The 8,331-nt window shown below is 46.0% G+C and overlaps 1 long non-coding RNA gene across 1 annotated transcript in view; it reads left to right on the top strand.

Annotated features, from left to right (window-relative positions):
- The first annotated feature begins 3,222 nt into the window (after nucleotides 1-3,222).
- The window catches only part of LOC310679614, a 46,152-nt gene continuing 41,043 nt past the window's right edge, over nucleotides 3,223-8,331 (top strand). The window contains exon 1 of the long non-coding RNA XR_014512397.1: nucleotides 3,223-3,670. This is a non-coding gene — a long non-coding RNA (uncharacterized lncRNA). The remainder of the gene's footprint in view (nucleotides 3,671-8,331) is intronic.

Here is an 8,331-nt window from a genome sequence, read left to right as displayed (position 1 = left end):
TCACTATTGTCCTCGTCCTAGAGCAGGCATAGGCAAACTCCAGCCCTCCAGATGTTTGGGACTACAATTCCCATCATCCCTGAGCACTGGTCCTGTTAGCTAGGGATGATGGGAATTGTAGTCCCAAACATCTGGAGGGCCGGAGTTTGCCTATGCCTGTCCTAGAGACTGTCTTTGCATGCAGGGAAAATCCCTAACTCACCGAGGGTTTGAGACCCACTGGCTACTCTCACTTGGTTTAGCCAGCCAGTCGAAGCCATTCCCAGGGTGTGGCTGCTGTCGCATGCTGACAGCTTGTAGGAGCCACAGGTGAGAGTTGAGTTCCGGATGGGGACCAAACATGGACAAACCACCCCAGAAGGAGCATGATGTGTACCCCATCCCCTAACACCCAATGCACCTATATGGGACCACAGTGACTTAGCTTGGGTCAGGGTGGAGAACCATGGCATTAGGTGACCCATTTTTCCTTTGTAATAGGTGCTGACTTCAGACCCAGTGGGGATGCACTTTAGAGCTCTCCGTGGGAAACGACCCAGGATCATTGTGTTAGAATTCCTGTTCCGCGATTGCAGTCATGAGATTGTTGTCTTTCACATGACGATGTATGTTTTGTGTTTTTTTTTAAAGAATAATTTATTATTAACCGACCAATCACATCAAATCAAACCAAATTACATAAATTCCAAATTACACAGCCGAATATTAAATTTTTGTTGGGGGTACCCATATTTCAAGATCCGAAGGCATCCAATCAACTTCTTGCTTCTTAGTGCTGTTTTCATGTCCACAAATCTAACCTTATGATGTTCACAGTACTATCCAGTCCGTTCTTATTATTTTTCCACATCTCTTGTTGTTATTTTCATATATTTTTCCTTTCTCTTTGTGACCTCTGATAGTCTCCGCAAGCTGGTTAGAACAGTTTGTAATCCTGCGTGGATTTTTTTTTTTAAATCCAGTAGCCATATCCAGACGTTTTCCATATAACATCACTTCCATACATCAAAACAGTCTTAGCGTCATTAATCTTCACCAATCTGCCTCCTTTCTCAAAACCTCTGAGGAGATTCACTAGGAATGCAGTCTAGAAACAAGTCCATTCTTCCTCCCGGCTATAAATCCTTTGGCAAGATGGCGACTCCAAATTAATTGCTGCGCCATTCCAAAAGCTCTTATTGCTTCTTGGTCTCCATAAAGCATACTTTTGGTTAAAGTTTATCTCCACACAGACCTTAATCATCCTGCTTGGGTCAGTTCAACCGACGGTTCTAATGAGGAGGGGTTCTTGTAAATCACATAGAAGGAAAGTAAAAAAGGTTCCCCCCCCATTCAGCCCCGTTGTCAACATACCCTGCCTTTGGTGTATCTTCATCGTAAAATATTCCTGTTTCTCCAGCCCGTCATCTTCTTTTGCAGAGGTCACTTAAATAAGCAGACTTCACTCCCCTTCTTCACTTGAAATATGTGCATTTGCTTCTTTTGTAATTAATTATTCCAAATTGCTGCAACTAGTGTGCGATCAGAGACAGCGTCCAGGGGAGCCGAGGTCCACACGGGGGCATTCTGCCTAGGGCCCTCACCCCCTTCTTTCGAATTAGGGGGTGATTTATGGGCACAGCAGGCAAGGGCAGTGTTCCCCCTTTCCTTGGGGCAACAAGGGAGGCTGCCTACTCCCATAACAGCCTCTTAATTACCCCGTGTGGGTCGGAGAGATGATATTGTCGGCCATCTTCCAATGCGCCCCCTAGTGGCCCCCACATGACGATGTATGTTTTGACTCCACAGAGTGGGAAGTGACGGAGACAGGATGTTTGTATTACTGTGTTCCATGAAATGGGACTATTATCCTTTGTTCTTTCTCTTTGCTGTCTGATGCTAGAGAGAGAGGGAACCATGTTGCAGTGCTCCGTGTGTGTTTATATGTAAATAAAGTAGATTAGCCAAAATGCTGATTTGCTGAGATCTGTTACGTAAGCTGCAAAGACTCTGCAGATCCCTAAGTGTGCCGGTGTCTGTTGGCATCGGTCGCTGTGATGTTTGGGCAGAAGAAAGCTTTTGAAGCTCCTGAATGAAAGACCAGGAGGGAGAGAACATGCCAGTAGGGCATGTGTCTCTGCCAGGGTCCTACTCAAGTGTAGGACGAGCTCCTGACACATTGATCTCAGCAGGCTTGGCGATGAGCAATTGAAAACACAACTTAAGGCTCCCAATTGTGCACTGACAGCCGTGCTTCTACTTGCCCCATGCCTGATGTTTCTTGGGTGGGTATGGTTTTGGAGAAACAACCTTGTGGGCCAAGTTGATACCTAGGCTAAGCCTAATTGTGCCCATAGGCCAGATACTCCCCATCCTTGCTATATATTCCCAAAGAAGGACTGACCTGGGCCACTGTGTCTCATCAGCAGAGAATTCTGCACCTTGAAAAAGGAATGCCTTATCTCTTCGCCTTTCATAAATTGAACCTAATCCAAATTAATGTACATGCAAGATTTAGGCTCATTGCTGCTATTGTTTAATGAGATGCATGTGAAGGATCTTATTAACCCGGACACCCAATTCTCTCATGCTCTGTGATGTAGAATATCTTCATACAGACTAAACGGTGCTGCTTTTAATGGGGCTAATAACAATGCATATAGCTGCTACATCATGAAAGTAAACACCCATTGAACTCAGCACCTCAAGGATAGGTATTTGTCAATGCACCCAGAACTGGGAAATTAATTGCCAGTGTTTTTATTCCATTATGAAACAAAAACAAAAAACAAAAACAAACAAAAAATGATTTTTGTTTTTGTTTTGTTTTTCATTTAAAAGTGCAAATGACTGACTGGAGCAGAGAGGAATCTGTCAGAGGAGGGTGGAAGGGGTTGGGGGCCAGTACACAGGAACTAGGGATGCGGGTGGCACTGTGGGTTAAACCACAGAGCCTAGGACTTGCTGATCAGAAGGCCGGCGGTTCAAATCCCCAAGACGGGGTGAGCTCCCGTCGCTCGGTCCCTGCTCCTGCCAACCTAGCAGTTCGAAAGCATGTCAAAGTGCAAGTAGATAAATAGGTACCACTCCGGCAGGAAGGTAGACGGTATTTCCGTGCGCTGCTCTGGTTCACCAGAAGCCGCTTAGTCATGCTGGCCACATGACCCGGAAGCTGTACGCCGGCTCCCTCGGCCAATAAAGCAAGATGAGCACCGCAACCCCAGAGGGGCCCCTTAACACAGGAACCAGAGCAGAGGCCTAGGGAGAAGCAGGAGGGGTGCTCTAGGAGGCTGAGGCAGGCAAGGCCCCGTAGCCCAGCTCCCTAGCTGGCCAGGAGGGGCTCACTAGCTCTGGGAGGAAGGGTGTGATTCCTCAGCTGGAGCAGACTGAGAACAGGTGAGGGTCACTTGCCTCATCAAGCCCTGGTGCTGCAATCAGCAGGCAAAACAGCAAAGGGAAGCAAAGCTAAAGGGCTGTGTTTGCTCAACTGCCCACATCGACAAACCTTGATTTGGCTGTTCCTGTGTTTCAGGTTTGACTCTGCACTGTACCCTGACTGCTGGAATTCAGAGCTGGCTACTTGGATTGACCCTGGACTGCATTTCCTCACCTTTGGACTTTGCTTGTGTGGATTGATTCCCCCCCCCCCCCCCCCCGCCGACTTTGAATTTTGGACTTGACTTGCTGCAAGGTAGGCCAGGGGTTAGGGACAGAGGTGTTTATTTTGTATTGCTTGAAAACCTATCTTTCATTGGGTTTTCTGCTATTTTTAAAGCTACTTTTGGGTACTTTATGGTATATTTGTAAATTCCCTTGAAATGCATGCAAAAGGCGACTCTTTAATAATGACGACAACAATAATTAATATACCTGGGTTTGGTGCCCACTGATACTTTCCATTTTGTTATGTGGCGTGCGCCTCTTTTTGGTTGAATGAAGCCATCCTATTGCAAGCAAATTTACCCTTATGTGATACATGCTCAGAAGGCCTTCAGCTCCTGATATTGCTGTACTATCCCTCTCATCACCCTGACCACTGACCATGCCGTCTGGGGCTGTTAGGGGCTGAAGTCCCAATTATGCCTAGAGGGCACCAGCCTGACTTTACTTGCATTGTAGTGGTGATTCAGGATGGGGGTATGATTGGATCATTCATCGTGGTTGGTTTTTGGTTTACTATTTACTAGATGCTCAGTTTTGGATTTGGCTAATCCAGTCCAAAACCTGTTATTTGCAACTGCCAGTGCTTTTAGTGGAAGGTTTGACTTCTGGTCACTAGAAATCCACTGCTATTTGCAGAACCTGTGCATCAAAAACATTTTTATTTTTTTTTACCAAATGCCATTGTGGCTGGATATATTAATTTCTCTGCCTTTACTTCCTAATATAACTTTGTCAGAACGAGGCTTCCTGCACTCTTAAGCCAGTCGCCATGGCAACTGCATTGTTCACCTGCGATCGGCAGGCACAAGCTGTTGGAACCTGAGAGCTAGCCAGGATGAGTCACGCTTCTCCCCCATTGATGGCGGAACAGGTGTGCTTCCTATGCATCTTCAGAATGTGCGGGAGCCTATGGCATAAGGGGAATGCCCTTCGCGTACGTGAAGCATGGCAATAGCATGTTGATGGTGCCTTGGCTTCTCTACAAATGCATGATTCTCAAAATATAAGGGGAACTGAAGGCACTGAGGAAGTTGCAAGCGAGAGAGGTGGAATTGTGTTTGTGTGGAGAAGGTGGATGGAGAGTAGTTGTTCTCCCTCTGTCATAACACTAGAACCTTGGGTCATGCAATGAAGCTGAATTTTGGGAGACAAGAGGGCAGGCAAAAAGAAGCATTTCTTTGCACAGCCCATGGTACAGTAGATGTACTGCTGGCCACCAACATAGGTGGTTTTGAGAGAGAATTGGGAAAATTCATGGGGGGAAAAGCTACCAGTCAAGATGGTTGTTGCCCTGCCTCTACTATTTGAGGCCTTTAAGGATTGAAACACCTGTTGCTGAGGATCGCAAGTGGGAAAGTGCTGTTTTGCTCATGTCCTCCTTCTGTGTGTCTGTTATGTACTAAGCTTGGATGCTAGAACAATAGGCAAGTAGGATCCTAGAATGCAACAACTGATTGGCTTGCAGGAAAAGACCAATCAGGCTCCAGGGGGGATTTAATCAGCCTATTAGGCTGGTAGGATCGTAGAATGCAACAACTGATTGGCCTGCAGGAAAAGACCAATCACGCTCCAAGAGGGAAGCAGAATCAGCCAATCAGACAGGACTCCTTGTGTAAATAATGTATATAAAAGCCTGAGTTTGGGGGGCAATTCAATCATTGTTTTGCAAGTTGCAATAAAGAGCATGAAATCAGTACAGGACTCTGAGTATATTTCAGTGTCCCAAACAGGCATCTGGTTAGTCACTATGAGAACAGGATACTGGACTGCTGGATGTGCCTTTGCCCTCATCCAGCTGGGTTCTTTGTATGTTCTTATGTAAACTGTCTCTTGATCTTTCTCCATGAATCCCTGGTTTTGTGATTGGCTCAGAATTAAAGCAGTTTTGTTGCATTTGCTTAACAGAATAGCTGCTAGAGAAAGGATGGGTTAACCTCAGGCTCGGAGGTCAAATGTGGAAGCCCATTCAGGAATGCCATTATGTGCCCTAGGCCAGGGACACAACTTGCCTTGCAAAGTTACCAGATCTCTGTTGCTTTTCATGTCCAAGTTCTGAAATCTATTCACTGGATTACAGCCGTTGCTTTGAGCTGGGCCACATTCTCACAATTCACTAAAAGCAGTAGTTTGTTCTGGCTGCTGAGAGTAGTTAGGAGACCCCTCTTCCTCTCACAGGGCTACCATTTCCAGAGTTCCCTGTGAAAAGGGATTGATTGATTGATAAATTACCCACCCCTAAAATAAACCCAATTCTCTGTGTGCGAATAACCTCCCTGCTACAACATTTAATTACAATTTTAATGGCGAGCTGGACACAACACTAAACCCCCGGGCCACCCAAATGGAATTCAGACCTTTGTGTATCCCATAGCTTGTAATGAAATACAATAAGAAACAAATGCTCACGTTTGGCAAAAATGTGAAATTTGTTTCCCGGAGCCGTAATTGAGATTATTACACAGGGACATGCCCCCATGCTGCTAAAAGCAGAAGAGTGACAGCTATCTACCTGCACTGGATATTTCGAGGTGCAAAAACTGCTTTGAACTGAATGCAAACTTCAAAGTGGAATGTTTCTGCTAGCACTAAAAGATAATTAGTGCTAGCAAAATATGAATGGGTCGCCAAAACACCTATATTATGCTGGTTAGCTTCCTTGCCGTTATGTTGCTGCCTTTGCTCTTACCAACTCCCCCCTCCCCGTGCTTAGCTTGACATTGTGAATTCTTGACTACAGGTCAAGCAAAGAGGAGAGACAGAATGATCTATGATGGAAAGATGTTCAAAACTGATTGCTACAGGTTGCTCTGAAAATGTAGCACGCTGTCCTTGACATGAAATACTTTCCCCCTCCTTGCTTTTATTATAGTTCTCATTTCAGTGTCACTGTTTACACTCTTCTGATGCAAGCCTTCACCTCCATGTTCATTCAGGGAGTGGAGAGGCAAAGCCCTTTTCTTTTGTATTATTTTAATAAAGGAAAAGCGGGAGCTGGGTGACTCATCTGAAAAGCTGCCGTCGAGTGAGCTCCCTGGCTGTGTAGATAACTTTGGCTGAAAAGGAAAGCTGGAATATTAGTGGTTAAAAGAGTGGGAAGAGAACCCCAATATCTAGCCTCTCCCTCTCCCTGCCTACCACTCTTTGTGTCAAGGTGGTCTCCCTGGCGCGGTATGGAGGTTGTCCCATTAACGTCAATGTCAGCGCTTTTGATTCCAAGGACATTTATTTGCAAGCCAGTTCTACCAAAGTCAAGAACATGAGTGGGGTGTGAATGTGCCCATAAACAAGCTAATGGTGTGAAGTGTTGCAAAACCTCCCACCAGAATTTTGCAGCCAGAAAAGACTAGCCTGTATTATGATAAAGATTGGTTGTAGCTCCATGATACCTTTCTATGCCCAGTTTCAATCCCTGGCATTTCCCTTAGCTGGGCTGAGGCTAGGGTTAGTTTTTGTTTGCCACTGAGCAGCTGCTTAGAGTCACAAGGCTCTGTTTACATTCCAGAGACAGTCCAGGCTGTTGGAAGTCTCACGGGAATGGGAGACGGATGTGACGTTACTGGTTTCCTGTTCCTTTGTTGTTCTGTTGCTCTCTGCTCTCATAGAGAGAGGATGTATTTTCCTTAGCTGCCTGCGTAGCTTAGTAATAAAGCATAGCACGTAGCCATAAATCTCATCACTTCTGCGTGCTATTTTGGATTCTCTGCTGAATGGGATGTGCCTGAGGCCTTATCAGAGGCTCAGGTCAATCACGTTGGAGGGTGATTCCGGAAAATAAGCTTTATCAGCTTGGTCGAGTGGAGATCCCGACAGCTAGTGCCTCAGGCAGTGGAAGCCCACAAGGCAGAAGCACCACAGGTGCAGGTGAATTAGGCTGAGATCTCACCCCAAATTGGCACTCATGCTGGCACCGCTTCTCCAGCAGCAGCAGAGATGGCAGGGCAAGTGGCAGACAGGGGTGAAAACTTGAATAAAATATCACATCACAAGACACGGTGAATGCAGACCATTTGAATGCCATCAACTTTGGGGGGCCCCGCCCCCTCAAATATTTTATTGGGGGAGTGAAGGGACCTTGGCCCCTAGGAGTTGTCTGGCACTTTTTGTTTCACCTCAAATGGCAAACGGGGACAAGCTTCCTCTGTCTCTAGGTAGGGCTGGGAATGTCCCCTGCCTGAAACCCTAACGAAAACCCAGTGTAAACAATACTGAGTCAGATGGACCCCTAAGTATAAAACAACTTCCTGTGCTGTTTTAAGGTTTCTCTTGCCCCATAAGGTCCTTTAATCCCCACACCCAGCACTGTATTTTTAATAGCACACATGTATGGTGGTCAACAAAAGAGGTTTGAAGACAGTCTCAAGGCAAATCTAAAAAAAATGTAGTATAAACACCGACAATTGGGAAACACTGGCCTGCGAGCGCTCCAATTGGAGAACAGCCTTTACCAAAAGTGTCATGGGCTTTGAAAACACTCAAACTCAGGACACAAGGGAGAAACGTGCTAAGAGGAAGGCACACTTGGCAAATCCACACTGTGATCAACTCCTGCCCGGAAACCAATGTCCCCACTGTGGAAGGACGTGTGGATCCAGAATTGGCCTCCACTGTCACTTACGGACTCATGGTTAAAACCATGGTTATGGAAGACAATCTTACTCGACTTCGAGTGATCTCCAAAGAAGAAAGAAG

Source organism: Podarcis tiliguerta, assembly GCF_965153285.1.
Source record: "Podarcis tiliguerta genome assembly, chromosome: 6".
Taxonomy (NCBI): domain Eukaryota; kingdom Metazoa; phylum Chordata; class Lepidosauria; order Squamata; family Lacertidae; genus Podarcis; species Podarcis tiliguerta.
The sequence above is the reverse complement of the archived record's forward strand: the minus strand, read 5'-3'. Positions and strand labels throughout refer to the sequence as shown.